Here is a 15082-nt window from a genome sequence, read left to right as displayed (position 1 = left end):
TTTGATGTGTGATGCATATCCCATTGTGAAACTTGCACGATTTGGAAGAGCTCGTCACAAGCTTTCTTTTGATATATTTTTTGATATATAAAAAAAAGGAAAAATTACTGTTCAATACCGCTTGGAGCCGCGTGGGCGTGCACGCGGACAATGCGCGGGCCACACCCACGCGGCAGGCCCGTCAGGCCAAGCGGGCCTGATAGGGAAGTTGAATTTGTGATAGATCTTGTCCCGGGGACTACCCCAATCTCAAAAGCACCTTATAGGATGACACCCTCTGAATTGAAAGAGCTGAAGGCACAATTGCAGGATTTATTGGATAAGGGTTTCATTCGACCGAGTGTATCTCCTTGGGGAGCACCGGTGTTATTTGTTAAGAAAAAGGATGGATCTCTTCGATTGTGTGTGGATTATCGAGAAATTAATAAAGTCACAATCAAGAACAAATATCCATTACCCCGAATTGATGATTTATTCGATCAGCTGCAAGGATCGAAAGTATATTCTAAGATTGATCTGCAGTGAGGTTATCATCAGCTTAAGATCAAGCCTAAAGAGGTTTCCAAGACAGCTTTTAGGACACGGTATGGACATTATGAATTCACAGTTATGCCATTTGGATTGACAAATGCCCCAGCAGCCTTTATGGATTTAATGAATCGTGTCTTTAAGCCCTATTTGGACAGGTTTGTAGTTTTGTTTATCGATGATATCTTGATATATTCTCGAAGTAATCAGGAGCATGAAAGCCATCTAAGAGTAGTGTTACAAGTACTTCGAGAAAAGAAATTGTTTGCAAAATTAAAGAAATGCGAATTTTGGTTTCGAGAAGTAGCATTTCTGGGTCATGTCATTTCAGAGACTGGGATAGCTGTGGACCCAAAGAAGATTGAAGCGATTAAAGATTGGCCGAGGCCGACCAGTGTCATAGAAATTCGGAGTTTCCTTGGTTTGGCAGGATACTATCGGAGATTTGTAGAAGGATTTGCAAAGATGTCTACATCACTTACCCGACTGACACATAAAGGAGCTAAGTTTCTGTGGAATGAAACCTGCGAAAGAAGCTTTCAAGAGCTAAAGGAACGGTTGACCACTGCCCCGATTTTAGCACTGCCAGTTACCGGAGTGGGTTATGTAATTTATAGCGATGCGTCGTTAAATGGATTAGGGTGTGTTTTAATGCAGAATGGCAGAGTAATTGCTTATGCATCTCGCCAATTGAAAGATTATGAAAAGAACTACCCTACACATGATCTTGAGTTAGCAGCAGTAGTTTTTGCCTTAAAGCTTTGGCGCCACTACCTCTATGGCGAGCGTTGCGAGGTTTACACCGATCATAAAAGCTTAAAGTATCTGTTTACGCAGAAGGAATTAAACTTGAGACAACGTAGATGGTTGGAGTTGCTCAAGGACTATGATTTGACTATCCTTTATCATCCAGGAAAAGCTAATGTTGTAGCAGATGCTTTAAGTCGAAAATCGACGGAAAATTTGGCGATGTCGATAACTATGCAACCCTTATTGGTAAAAGAAATGGAGCAATTGAGTTTGGAAGTTGTAGCTCCTGACACACCTTGGAGACTTATGTCATTGGTAGTGCAACCTACCCTGATCGACCGAATTAAAGGAAAACAAGCTCAAGATGAATTCTTGCAAAAGATTCAAGCAAAGATCACTACTGATCCTGTTAGCGATTTTCGAGTGGATGATCAGGGATTGCTAAAATTCGGTGATAGAATTTGTGTACCTGCCGATCCAGATACTAAAGAGGAGATTTTAAAGGAAGCACATCGGGCACCATATACTTTACACCCTAGGAGCACGAAAATGTATAAAGATCTAAAGTTAACTTACTGGTGGCCTGGAATGAAAAAGGAAGTTGCAGACTTCGTAGCGAAGTGCTTAACCTGTCAGCAAGTTAAAGCTGAACATCGACTTCCTGCAGGAAAACTTCAGAGTTTACCCATACCAGTGTGGAAGTGGGAAAGGATTACTATGGATTTTATTGTTGGATTACCCCGTTCACAAGCCGGCCATGATACAATTTGGGTAATTATTAATAGATTAACCAAATCTGCCCACTTTATCCCAATCCAGACTGTCTGGTCAGGGGAGAGACTCGCACAAGTGTACCTTGATGAAATTGTGCGATTACACGGAGTACCTACTTCTATTGTTTCAGATCGAGACACCCGATTTGTTTCACATTTCTGGAGAAGTTTACAGGAGGCTATGGGTACCCGATTGGATTTTAGTACTGCTTTCCACCCCCAGAGTGATGGGCATTCCGAGCGTATTATCCAGACCCTTGAGGATATGTTGAGAGCCTGTGTGATTGATTACCAGGGCAGTTGGCCACAGTTCCTACCGATGGCTGAATTTGCTTATAACAACAGTTATCAAGCAAGTATTCAGATGGCACCGTTTGAGGCCCTTTATGGTAGAAAGTGCAGATCACCACTTCATTGGAGTGAAGTGGGTGAGAGATTGGTTTTGGGTCCTGGTGTATTACAAGAAGCTGAAGCTAAAGTTCGACTGGCACGAGAACGACTACTGACAGCCCAAAGTCGACAAAAGAGTTATGCGGACAAATGTCGGCGAGAACTGGAATTTCAAGTTGGCGATCATGTATTCTTGAAGGTGTCACCGTCAAAGGGGGTTAAGAGATTTGGTATTCGAGGGAAGTTAAGCCCTCGATTTATTGGACCCTACGAGGTATTAGAGCGGATTGGCCCCGTAGCGTATCGACTTGCTTTGCCGCCAAGCCTATCGGGAGTGCATAATGTATTTCACGTATCTACGCTTCGGAAATATGTTTTTGATCCAACTCACATATTAGAGAGTACTCCAGTGGATTTACGAGAAGATTTGAGCTTTGAGGAGCATCCAGTGAGAATACTAGCTCGAGAGGTGAAACGGCTTCGGAACCGTGAAATACCGTACGTGAAGATCCTTTGGGGCAATCACGATGAACGGGAAGCCACTTAGGAACTGGAGAGTGCAATGCAAGAGCATTATCCCTATCTATTCTCGATGGAATCGTGAGGTAAGTGTTTATAAGTTTCGCGGACGAAACTTTCTTTTCGGAGGGATGAATGTAATACACTGAACTTTTGCAATTTGCGGAGTTCGAGTGTGTGGAATGGAATGTGGAATTACCCTACATGTTCTAAAGGGTTTAGAGACATTTATGACTAAGTTTGAGGGTGATCGGAATGCGAAAAGTAAGAAAGTACATTGTAATTTCGAGATTGGCATTTTCTGCATTGGTGCACCGGTACAAGCATAATGCTGTACCGGTACAGCAAGCAGCAGCAGCAACAGGTGCGTGGCAGTGTGGGCATTTTGGTCTTTTCCCCTTCTATCTCCATCCTTATCCTTCCTGCTCGACCTCAGCAACTCCCCAAAGGGTGTTGGAGGCCAGGGGATAAGGGTTGGTGCTTCCTAACTTTCTCTCTCTAGATTTCTCTCTCCTAAGTGTAAGAAATGGTGAATTTGAGCTTGATTCCTTCTTCTCCTTGGTGTTAGCTGGTTTGGAACCTTGAGGGACAGCCTCTAGAGCTAAGGGGGGAGGTGTTGTGACAGAGTTCTTCATCCTTACTTCAGAGAAAGGTTAAAGAGAGAGGCTTAGAAAGGTAATTACCTAAGTTAGTTTTCATTTTACAGCTTTAGTGCTAAAGTTGAACCTATTTGTTGTATCGTGATCGCAGCTGGTTGAGGAGTGGTTCCAGCAGTGAGAAAGGAATACTTTGCTATAATTTCTCTGTTCTAATTCAAGGATAAGCTGATTCGAAGCCTTAAGAAGGTAATTAGTTGAGTATTACTCTATTATTATGACTATATAAGGCATATTAGTGAGTTTAGTGGCTGTTTTGGTATTAATTCGCAGCGAGGGCAATAGATCGATCTCGGCTGATATTTAGAAGTCTTTGGAGATTAAACTGAGTGCCATGGACTGAATCAAGACAGGGATCTAAGCTTTAACCTGACCTAAGGTGAAAATCTTTTCGAATTAGATAATACTATCTATAGTTTGGTGCAAATGTGATGTTAATGTGTAGCTGATTTGCGACAGAGTATTTGGTAGTTCTCGATTGACTTCGGGGAACTTACGAAAGTGGACTTTGATGTTTTAAGCTGGAGTAAACATGGGCTAAAGCTATAACTGGGTACGAAGTGTGCAGTTGCTGAAATAGACTGTTTTAGTAAGCACTTCAACGCAGTTTTATAGCTAATTCACAGCAGGTTCGCAGCGGATGGTGTGTGTAGATCTCGGCTGATGTTGAAAGGCTTTTGAAGCTGAAATTTGAAGCATTCATCTGATCTGAACCAGGGGTTCCACTAGCAAAGGGTACAAGGTGAAATTCTACCTCCTAGAAGTGTTAATGTAATAGAATTACATAGGATCTGAAGTATACTCCTAGCTGATCTTGTATCAGTTCCTAGGGCTTTTGGGGAATTGTGAAGATTCATACTTGCAGGTTGGACGTGAATCGTCGACTAATAGGTGGGTCGGACCTAACCAGAGCAAGTGAACTCCTTCTATGTTCATTATAAAGCTATATAACTACGAATTAGACATAATTATGTGAATCATGAATGATTGCTTTCTCTTTGAATTTAAATGCATAAACAATAAATAATGATGCAATCAATGTATGTCTTGGTTAATAGTATGTTCAAACATTGTCATTGACTAGTAGTTGATGCAAGTGACATATGTAATTGTATAGTTCTTTTATCTAGTCACTTAATCTGGTGGATACTAACATGCTATGTTGAAATCCGACCTAAAAGTCGAGAGTAAGAACCTTATATATGTTTAGAGATGACAATTGCGAATTGTTAACTATTTATTACATTTGCTTGTCATTGTGCTCATTCGCACATGCTTGTGAGGGTCGCTCCCTACAAGCCGGCACTCCGGAGTTGGCCTACGCGATAGTTGCTCGCCCGTGCGGGATTGGGTGCCGAAGTGGATTGCCGTCGGGAGTGTATACTACCACGGGGCCATTAGGCGTGGTGCAAGCTGAACTACCATGGGTAGGTCCTTATGAATGAAATAAAAGTACTAATTGACAAGGACAGTAATGAATGCTCATCAGTATAATGTACAGTATTTACTTACACATCCATGTTTACGTTCGTGTTTATAGTAGTTGCTATGCTTTTATTACCTAGTTGATTCATTACTGCATAGATCATTGTTATATGTTGCTTACATGTCCATTAATTGTTAATATTGGAAATATATCATGCAAATTACTACTTTTATTTGGTACATCATGAACCTAGTGGTGTAATTCGCCGAGGCTGGCGGCTTACCCACTGGGAACTATTGTTTATAGTTCTCACGCCCTTTGTATTGTTGTTTTTTTTTTGCAGAGCCATCTACAGGAGAGGCTAGGGATCGTGGCAAGGGAGTCGCGTCTAGCTAGACATTGCTAGGAGCATGCTAGTCGATCACCTTACTACTCGGACTTCAGCCGAGGGTGATGTCCCTATGTATAGAGAGACTGCCATTGTACCTACTTTTTGTATACCCCGTGATGTTTATGTACTATTGGGACCAGACTTTATAGTTGTGATACTTTTCTCTTAGTTGAGATTTTGGGTTTTATACTCCCTGTTCTCTTGTTGTGAGTATTGTGGACTGTACTTTGCTCTGATATTAGGATAGGATTATTTTATATTTTTTTTTACTCCTATCGACTGGGTTCTTGTAAACGCCTTATATACTGCAGGTGTATGGCTGGTCTGTGCACGTACCGAATATGCTTCCGCTGGTAACCGGGCGTGACACTTAGGTAGGTGAGGATTTGGAAGAGCTATGTATTTTGAGATGGAAGATGTATTCATTCAAAGAAAATGATGTAAATGAAAATATTGGAACTATTGTAATAGTTTAGTAAATTACTCTCTTTATTTCACATGTTTTATCTTGTGGATTGCTTACTCTTCGTATTGTTGGCACTGGTTGTGCCCTCGTGAATGTGTATGTTTAGAATTTAATTTTCTGGGTAAATTCTTGTACACATTCCTGTTGTTGAGCCTTGGGCGGACAGGGGAGGTGCTGTCCGTTCGGCGGCCCGCCGCCGCGGCCGAACCGTGCCAAATTGGTAGTGGTTTCGGGGCGGGGCGTGACAGCCTTTGTGGTATCAGAGCCTAAGAGCAAGTAAAGAGAGAGTTTAGGATGACCTAGGAGACCCTAGGTTGGTAAGCCCTAAGGTTATCGGTGCGTGAGCGGAACGTGAACCTATAGCGATGGCGAAAGTTGATTCGATTGGGTCGAAGTTGGTAATATGTCTCTAGTTGTGATTAGAGACGGACTCAAGTTGTATGAGTTCTTGTCTTGAGGTGGTTATGTCGGCGGCCGACGACATGATACCAAGAGTCTAGAACGAGTACACTTGTGTGCTTCCGCTCGATTTTGTTGTTGAGTCGTCATGTGTCGTAAATGCGACGAGATAATTGGTTAAGATGACTGACCGAGTAATTGCGTTTCAGGGACTAATGTCTCCAAGACGCTACACGCGTAGGACTGCCCCAGCACCGACTCCTGAGGTGCCCGAGTAGGAGGAACTTAGCTTGATGGATCAGTTACAAGCGCAAGTGACCGCGCTGACCAATGTGGTGCAGCGCCAGGAGACCCAATTCGAGCGGCTCCAGGATCTATTGGAGCGGCAGATCGCGGCGGCGGCTGCGACGGCGAATGAGGGCGGTGGTCCGCCCGCACCCTCGACTCATATACCTAGAGCGGCAGAGGGTGAGGGCGTAGCGGCGGTTCCGGTGATGGCACGCCTACCGCCAACGATCGTACCACAGGCGGCATCGGGGTTGGCTACACCCGATGTGTCGGCCGAAGACGTGGAGGGAGAGCGCGCATTGGCGGCTCTTATCAAGTTCAACAAGTTCCATCCGCCAACCTTTGAGGGCGAGAAGGTGGAACCGGAGATGGTCGAATCTTGGGTCGACTCGATGGAAACCCTCTTCGATGACTTGCGGACCTTGGAGAGGGACAAGGTGTATCTCGCCACCCACTGCTTGGAAAAGGCGGCGAAAGTTTGGTGGAAGTGAGTTAAACGGGATCGGCTTCCCGGCCTTCCGCCAATGTTGTGGGAGGAATTCAAGCGGGAGATGTTCGCCAACTATTTCCCCGATACATTGAAGCGGAAGCTCAAGGAGAAGTTCCGCAAGCTCGAGCAAGGGGACCGCTCAGTGGCGGAGTATGAACAAGAATTCTCCCATATTATAGACTGTGTTCCGGATGTTGTAAAGGATGACCGGGACCCGGCCGAGTGGTTCTTGCGAGGACTTCGGCCGGGAATCTACAAGGTCGTGCAAATACTTAAGCTTACGACCTTTGCGGAGGTCTTTGATCGAGCCCTATGGGCGAAGCACGGAGATGCCCACGTTCGGGAGAAGCGTGAGGCTTTGGCCGAGTCTAAGGACAAGGGCAGGAAACGCCAAGGCGGCGGTAGTTCGGGGGGGACAAGCACGTTACAGGAAACCCCCGAAGTATCCGCGCGCTCAACAAAAGAGCGGTGGAGCGCGGCGATGCATTGTGTGCAGCGGAGACCACCCAGTCTCGCGCTGTGAGGAAGGCCGAGGCACGTGATACAAATGTGGGCAACCGGGGCACTTCATTCGAGACTGCCCGGGAGGAGGAGCCTCACCTGCCCCATCAATTGCATCGGCGCCGGCGATTCCGGCTCACTATGTAGGAGCTCCACCGACGGCCGCGTCGACTGGACGCGCGATGATGCCGCGTCAACCTGAAGTGACGCGATCGGCCCCGAGCGGACGGGTGTTCGCCGCTCAGGTCCAAGTTGAGGAACCTACGGAGGCGGAGGAGCATCGCCTTGTGGCAGGTATGGTTTTAATTAACGGAGTTCGCTCCAGGACTTTATTTGATACAGGAGCCACACATTCATTCATAAGTAGATCATTCGCACGCATGCATGGCATTCTCATAGAGGTGAGTGACAAGTGGCGTGTAGAGGGCCCTGAGTCAACGTTTAACACTTACTCGGAGTGTGCGTCATGTCCCGTGCGAATAGGCGACTGGATTATGCCTATCCGGACTGTGGAACTCTAGAAGCTTGAGGCTTTTGATATCATTCTGGGCATGGACTGGCTCTCGAAGTATCACGCGACGATCGACTGCAAGAGCAGGGTGATCACTTAAAGTGAACCAGGACAGGGGGAGTTCACATATCAGGCTTGTCAAAGCTCGTGCTTCGTCGCGACGGTGTCAGCGATGAGAGCAAGGAAGTTAGTCAATAGCGGTTGCACGGCATTCTTAGCGACTGTTGTGGAGGTGGAATGAGTAGCTCCAACGTTAGATGAGCTATCGGTGGTGCGGGAGTTCCCGGATATGTTTCCTGCGGAGTTGCCAGGGATACCACCGGATCGGGAGATCGAGTTCGTCATAGACTTGGTTCCCGGTACCGCGCCGATCTCGAAGGCTCCGTACCGAATGGCGCCAGCGGAATTGAATGAGTTGAGGAGTCAACTGCAGGACCTCCTCGACAAGCAATTTATCCGGCCAAGTGTATCACCGTGGGGAGCCCCGGTGTTGTTTGTGTGGAAGAAGGACGGATCATTTCGACTCTGCGTGGACTATCGAGAATTGAACAGAGTCACGATCAAGAATAAGTACCCACTACCCCGAATCGATGACTTGTTCGACCAGTTGCATGGGTCGTGTGTGTACTCAAAGATAGATTTGCAATCCGGCTACCACCAACTGAAGATCAAGCCGGAGGATGTACAGAAAACTGCGTTCCGTACGTGGTATGGACACTCCGAATTCACGGTTATGCCATTTGGACTAACGAATGCTCCAGCGGCGTTCATGGATTTGATGAACCGTGTCTTCAAGAAGTATTTGGACCGATTTGTCGTGGTCTTCATAGACGACATATTGGTCTATTCCCGCAGCGACGAGGAACATGCCGAGCATTTGAGAATAGTGCTTCAAGTCCTTCGGGAGGAGAAGCTATATGCTAAACTGAAGAAGTGTGACTTCTGGCTCCGCGAGGTCGCCTTCTTAGGGCATGTGATTTCCACGGGTGGAGTTTCTGTAGACCCGAGGAAAGTTGAGGCAATCAAGGATTGGCCGCGCCCGACAAATGTCACGGAGGTTCGAAGCTTCGTGGGCTTGGCGAGCTACTATAGGCGGTTTGTGGAAGGCTTTTCCAAAATATTGATTCCACTTACCCGCCTGACTCAGAAAGGCACCAAGTTCGTTTGGAGCGAAGAATGTGACCGGAGTTTCAAAGAGTTGAAGCAAAGACTGACTTCGACTCCGGTGCTCGCTCTACCGGTGCAGGGTGAAGACTTCGTGGTCTACAGTGATGCCTCCTATCTTGGATTGGGGTGTGTATTGATGCAAAACGGGAAGGTAATTGCTTATGCATCCCGTCAGCTGAAGAGCTATGAAAAGAACTACCCCATTCATGATTTGGAGCTAGCGGCGGTGACTTTCGCCTTGAAACTGTGGAGGTACTACTTATATGGTGCCCATTGTGAGATTTATACCGACCACAAGAGCTTGAAGTATCTGTTCACACAGAAGGAGCTCAATATGCATCAGCGGCGGTGATTGGAGCTGTTAAAGGGTTATGATGTTCATATCCTCTACCACCCCGGGAAGGCGAATGTGGTCACGGACGCACTTAGTAGGAAGTCGGCGAAGAACCTCGCTTTCGATGTTACCCAGCAAACATCTCTGTGGCTGGATATGGAGCGATTGGACCTTGAAGTGGTCGCTCCCAAGGTCCCGACTCAGTTGATGGCACTCGTTGTCCAACCGACCTTGTTGGAGAGGATCATAGATCTGCAACCCGCAGACCCGGAACTCCAAAAGGTGCGGCGAAACATCGAGGAAGGGCGTAGCGGCGATTTCAAGGCAGACGCCGATGGTACGCTTCGGTTTCAAAACCGATGGTGTGTGCCGAAAGATGGAGAGCTTCGTGAATTGATTCTGCAAGAAGCACACCGATCTCCATATGCCGATCACCCAGGCGGCACCAAGATGTATCACGGACTAAAAATTCACTATTGGTGGCTAGGAATGAAAGGTGATATTGGACGCTTTGTGGCGAAGTGCTTAACATGCCAACAAGTGAAGGCCAACCGTCGATTTCCAGCGGGAAAGCTTCAAAGCCTACCAACCCCCGTTTGGAAGTGGGAGGACATATCGATGGACTTCGTGGTCGGCTTGCCTCGCTCAACAGGCGGCCACGATGCAATTTGGGTAATTGTGGACCGATTGACGAAGTCGGCTCACTTCTTGCCGATCCACGCCACGTGGTCGGGTGACAAGTTAGCGCAGGTATACCTTGACGAGATAGTGAGACTGCAAGGGGTGCCGAAATCGATCGTGTCGGATCATGACCCCCGGTTCACTTAACACTTCTGGAAGAGCTGCAGGAAGCCCTTGGCACACGGCTCGACTTCAGCACTGCATTTCATCCTCAGACCGATGGGCAAACAGAGAGAACTATTCAAACTCTAGAGGATATGTTGCGAGTGTGTATCATCGACTATAAGGGAAGTTGTGTGACCACCTACCTATGGCCGAGTTCGCCTACAACAACAGTTATCATGCTAGTGTGGAGATGGCACCGTTCGAGGCTCTCTATGGGCGGACGTGTCGATCTCCTATACACTGGAGCGATGTAGGTGAGCGTGCTGAGTTCGGCCCGGATGTGTTGCGAGAGGCGGAAGAGAAAGTCCGCCTTGCTCGCAAGAGATTGCTTACGGCGCAGTTGAGACAGCAAAGCTATGCAGATAGGCGCTGTCGAGATATAGAATTCGCGGTAGGTGACCGCGTATTCTTGAAGGTTTCACCGATGCGCGGTGTGAAGCAGTTTGGAGTGCGGGGAAAACTAAGCCCCCGATACATTGGACCATATGAGATATTGGAGCGAATCGGCACGGTGGCCTACCGACTTGCCTTGCCGCCGAAGCTTGCGGATGTACACAATGTGTTCCATGTCTCTAATCTCCACAAATATATTCACGATCCCGAGCATGCAATGCTATATGAACCGCCGGAACTTCAAGGAGACTTGAGCTATGAAGAGTTTCCGGTAGGGATTATCGCCCGAGAGGTGCGAAAGTTGAGGAATCGAGAAATTCCTTATGTGAAGGTCAGGTGGAGCAATCACGAGCATCGCGAAGCCACCTGGAAACTCGAGGATCTAATGAGAAAGCACCATCCTCATCTATTCGAGGAGTAAGGTATGGGTTTAAGTTAAAGTTAAGAATTGAGCTAGTTTCGAGGACGAAACTTCTTTTAAGGAGGGGAGGATGTAGGGAAGTGTATTCTCGAAATCCGAGGATTGTACTTCATCCAGGATCGACTAATTGTCGAGAGAATACCCTTTGTGGGAGTTGAAAATGTCCAAAACACAAAAAGTGCTTTGGAGTTGAGTCCGCGAGAGCAAATGGTGCAAACTGCATCATTGGGCTGAGATTACTCTCGGGGACCGGTCTCTGGAGGTGAGAGACCGGTTCTCTCGGCTGGGTGTAGCAGGGTTGCTTGGTGCAACCGGTCCCTGGTAGGGAGGGACCGGTTCCCAAACGTGGTTCCAGCGAGAAATGCCAAAAATTGGCTAAGTCCTGAAAATCGAGCTCTCGGGGACCGGTCTTTCAGGTGAGGACCCGTCTCGCGAGGACCGGTCTCCCGGGGAGAGACTGGTTCCCGAACGCGTGCGCCCGAGGGAGGCCCTCGGGGACCGGTCCCAAGTCGGGGAGACCGGTCCCTCCGCGCGAATTCTGCCTAGTGAGGGCTGTGCAATGGATGAAAAGTTGAGGGGTTTTTATGCAAAATGGCCTTTATTAGAGTAGGCTGAGCCTTCTCTCTCCCTCCCACTCATCTCATTCCTTCTCTATCTCTCTTTCTCTCTTGCTCTCTCTCTCTAGAAAGGAAAGAACAAGGAGGAGAACAAGAAGGAGAGGAAGTGTAACATACCACATCCCTCGTAAGTCGTGCCGAGTTCCGTCAAAACGATCGGAACGCGGAATTGAATGAGTTACGGTGGACCCTAAGTGCATTGGAGTTCATAAATGGAGCAAAAAGGGACCCGGAGAGCAAATCTGGAAAATCTGGCTAAGTCCCAGATTTGAGCTCTCGGGGACCGGTCCCTGAAGGAGAGACCGGTCCCCGTACGCGTAGCCTGCCAGGAAATCCTGAGGCATCCGGTCCCTGGTGGTGAGACCGGTCCTCGGGAGACCGGTCCCTGACGGGCAGACCGGTCCCTCGCTGCGCAACAGCCGAAAAACTCGAAAATTTGGCTAAGTCCTGGAAAACCCCCGTTCGGGAACCGGTCCCTGGTCGGGGAGACCGGTCCCCGAAGGCGAAAAGTGCCCAGTCTGGGCAGTTCAAGTGGAAACAAGTAGAGGGGCTTAAGTGCAATTGTTACAACACTATATATGGCCCAACCCCTCTCTCCCACAGCCATTTCTCTCCTCCTCTCTCATTTTCTCTCTTTCTCTCTCTAGAACTCCTCTAGAACTTGGAGAAGAAGAAGAAGAGCTTGGAGAAGAAGGTGGATTTGGAGGCTTTGGAGGTTCTAGGAGCTCTCCAACAAGAAGAATCTTGGTGGAGCTTGGACTAGAGGTAAGTTTTGTAAGGTTTTCCTCTAGGGTTTGGATTTTGGTTAAGAGATTTGGAGCTTTGTGCTCCTTAGAGGTTTTAGAAGCTCTTTTGAGCCATGAACACCATGGAACCCATGAGAGCTCAAGGTGCTCTCATGGTGAATCCTTGGAGATGATGTTTGGAGCCCTAGGGTTGGTACCAAAGGTCTAGAAACCTTGTTAGGATGCTTCTTAGATGATTCTAAGCTATCGTTTGCTTAGGAATGGGATCGATTCATGAGAAAACCCTAAATGACAATATTAGGGCTTGGATTTGGGGCTTTTGCCCTAGGATTGCTCGGGGACAAATTGACCCCGTGGAAACCTAATTGGGGGTGCCCTAAACACGTTGGGCAACTCCGTTTAACATTAGGAAAATGTTAGAACATAGTTCATGTACAGAAAGGCCTAATATGACACTATTTTGATTATAGGGCGCGGAATCGGCTTTCGTAAAGTGCAGGGGCCTTAATATTCTACACTCACACGACTCATAGAGGTGGGGGGTGTACGCCGGAATCGTTGGATTCCCCTCTATGTCTATTTCTCTATTTTTGAGCATGTATATATATATATACCCATTCATGCATAGTAGGGTAGCTACATGTGGAACTTGGTTTGATTTCATTTTTATGCCTCTAAAGTAAGTTGAACGTAGAAGAATGATAGAACCAAAACGGACATGTGTGATTGGACCTCGGATGTGTGAAACTAAGTATGGACTTGACAATTAGAAAAACAAGGTGTCATTGGACATAGAAACAAGAATTGCATTGAGAGATGACCATTGGAAATAGTTTAACCCATAGGGACATGGTCGAAGATAAGGTCTCGAAAGTGGCAAAAATAAATAGTAGAGACCTATCGTGATATTGGCATTGGACTAGTGGCTATGGATCCTCAAGTTGAGGATTAGATCGACACTCACCTTTCGTCTTGGCTTTGAGGAGTCGCTCCCCCTCGAGCGGTGCGCTCCGGAGTTGGTCACCACTGGGCGTGGTAAAGTCCCACCAGTCGACGGTCCCTAGGAGGTTCGAGTCCCCCGTTATTAAGGGATTTTGAGTGTGAGTCATTGGGGTTAACAGAGTTACCGGTAAGATTGGGTAAGAGCCAAAGTTTGATTATGATTGGGCATACATGCATTTCCATTTTCGCATTGAAATTGTATATCTATTGTCTCTTTCCTGCAGGCATAGTATTAGTTGCATTAGTAATGGTTACCTTTGCTTCCTTTGAAATACTTATGCCTGGATAGACCTAGTGGGCAAGTCGGCGAGTCGGATGCCGAGCCCACTGGAACTTCGTTGTAGTTCTACACCACAACTAAACCTACAGGTCCTAGCACGAGCGGGCGGCGCGAGGACAGAGGCAAGGGTTTTGGCGCCGTTAGGTAGCGGCCACCGGGACTTTATGCATTTTGTAGTCATTCCCTTTTGTATACATGTATCAACTTTATTTTGTTGATTTAGATATGTAAAGTGAAACAATCATGTATTTGGTGATGACTAAATGTAAAAAGATATGATGGTGAATGGAATGTAATAGTTTTACATTAGCTTTGTTTTACTTGAATTTGGTTTAAATGAAATCAAATATCATGTGAATCTATATTTAGCTTAGAGCTTTCGCTTCCGTTGTTGCTTGCCCTCGTGCAAGCCTTGTATTATATTTGCAATCTCTTTTAATTGCCTATTATATGTATTGTAGAGTCTCGGGCGGACAGGGAGGCTCTGTCCGTTCGCTCTGTTGACGTGACCCGAACCCGACCAAATTGGCGGGGATTGGGCGGACAGGAAGGAAAAGAAGAAGAAGAAGAAGAAAGAGATCAAGGGGAAGGCTTTGAGCACCTTCATCTCCCTCTCCTCTTCCCATTGGTGTAGGTTTTGAGGTAAGCTACTAAACCCTAGCTTCTAAACTTTGAAGTTTTGGGTTTTTATGCATTAGAATGGGTCAAATGAACCCTAAGCATGCTTCTAAGTAGATCAATCCCATGAATCTAGGGATTTGTTGGGTGGTTTGTTATATGTGCAAACCTAGGGCTCCAAAATGGGGTTTTTGTGAAAGTATGAGATTGATCTCATTTGAAGCCTTGGAAACCCTATTGTTAGGTCACGAATCGTGGGGGCGAAGTCAGTTTTGGCATTCGGCGAGCCGGCTGGAAGTTCTCAGCAAAATAGGGCCGGGTTAGTGTTGATTTGGGCAAAGAAGTCTAAAGCCTCTTCGTTAAGTTCGCCGAGAAGAATATCCAAAGCCTCTACATCGATTAAAGGTGGGGGGTGCCATCCCGAATCTTTCGGACTCCTTTCTATGTCTTAGATTACATTTAATCTCATCTCTTTATGTTGCATTGTAGGATTGTATAGTAGCTCCATTCCTTATGCTTTCTAAATGATAACCTAGTGTACTTGGAACGCTTGGTAACTTAGGTAGGTGA

At 46.8% G+C, this 15082-nt stretch overlaps 1 long non-coding RNA gene across 4 annotated transcripts; it reads left to right on the top strand.

Annotated features, from left to right (window-relative positions):
- Positions 3343-5440, top strand: LOC109715580. Of its 4 annotated transcripts, XR_002217665.1 has the most exons (8): positions 3343-3433; positions 3529-3635; positions 3711-3805; positions 3890-3995; positions 4076-4169; positions 4246-4358; positions 4447-4507; positions 5386-5440. It is a non-coding gene; the product is annotated as an uncharacterized LOC109715580 (long non-coding RNA). The 4 variants fall into 4 exon arrangements; XR_002217667.1 differs by lacking the exon at positions 3343-3433 and having other exon boundaries at positions 3440-3635; positions 4254-4358; XR_002217664.1 differs by lacking the exon at positions 3343-3433 and having other exon boundaries at positions 3440-3635.

Source organism: Ananas comosus, linkage group 9 (genome assembly GCF_001540865.1).
Source record: "Ananas comosus cultivar F153 linkage group 9, ASM154086v1, whole genome shotgun sequence".
Lineage (NCBI taxonomy): Eukaryota > Viridiplantae > Streptophyta > Magnoliopsida > Poales > Bromeliaceae > Ananas > Ananas comosus.
The sequence above is the reverse complement of the archived record's forward strand: the minus strand, read 5'-3'. Positions and strand labels throughout refer to the sequence as shown.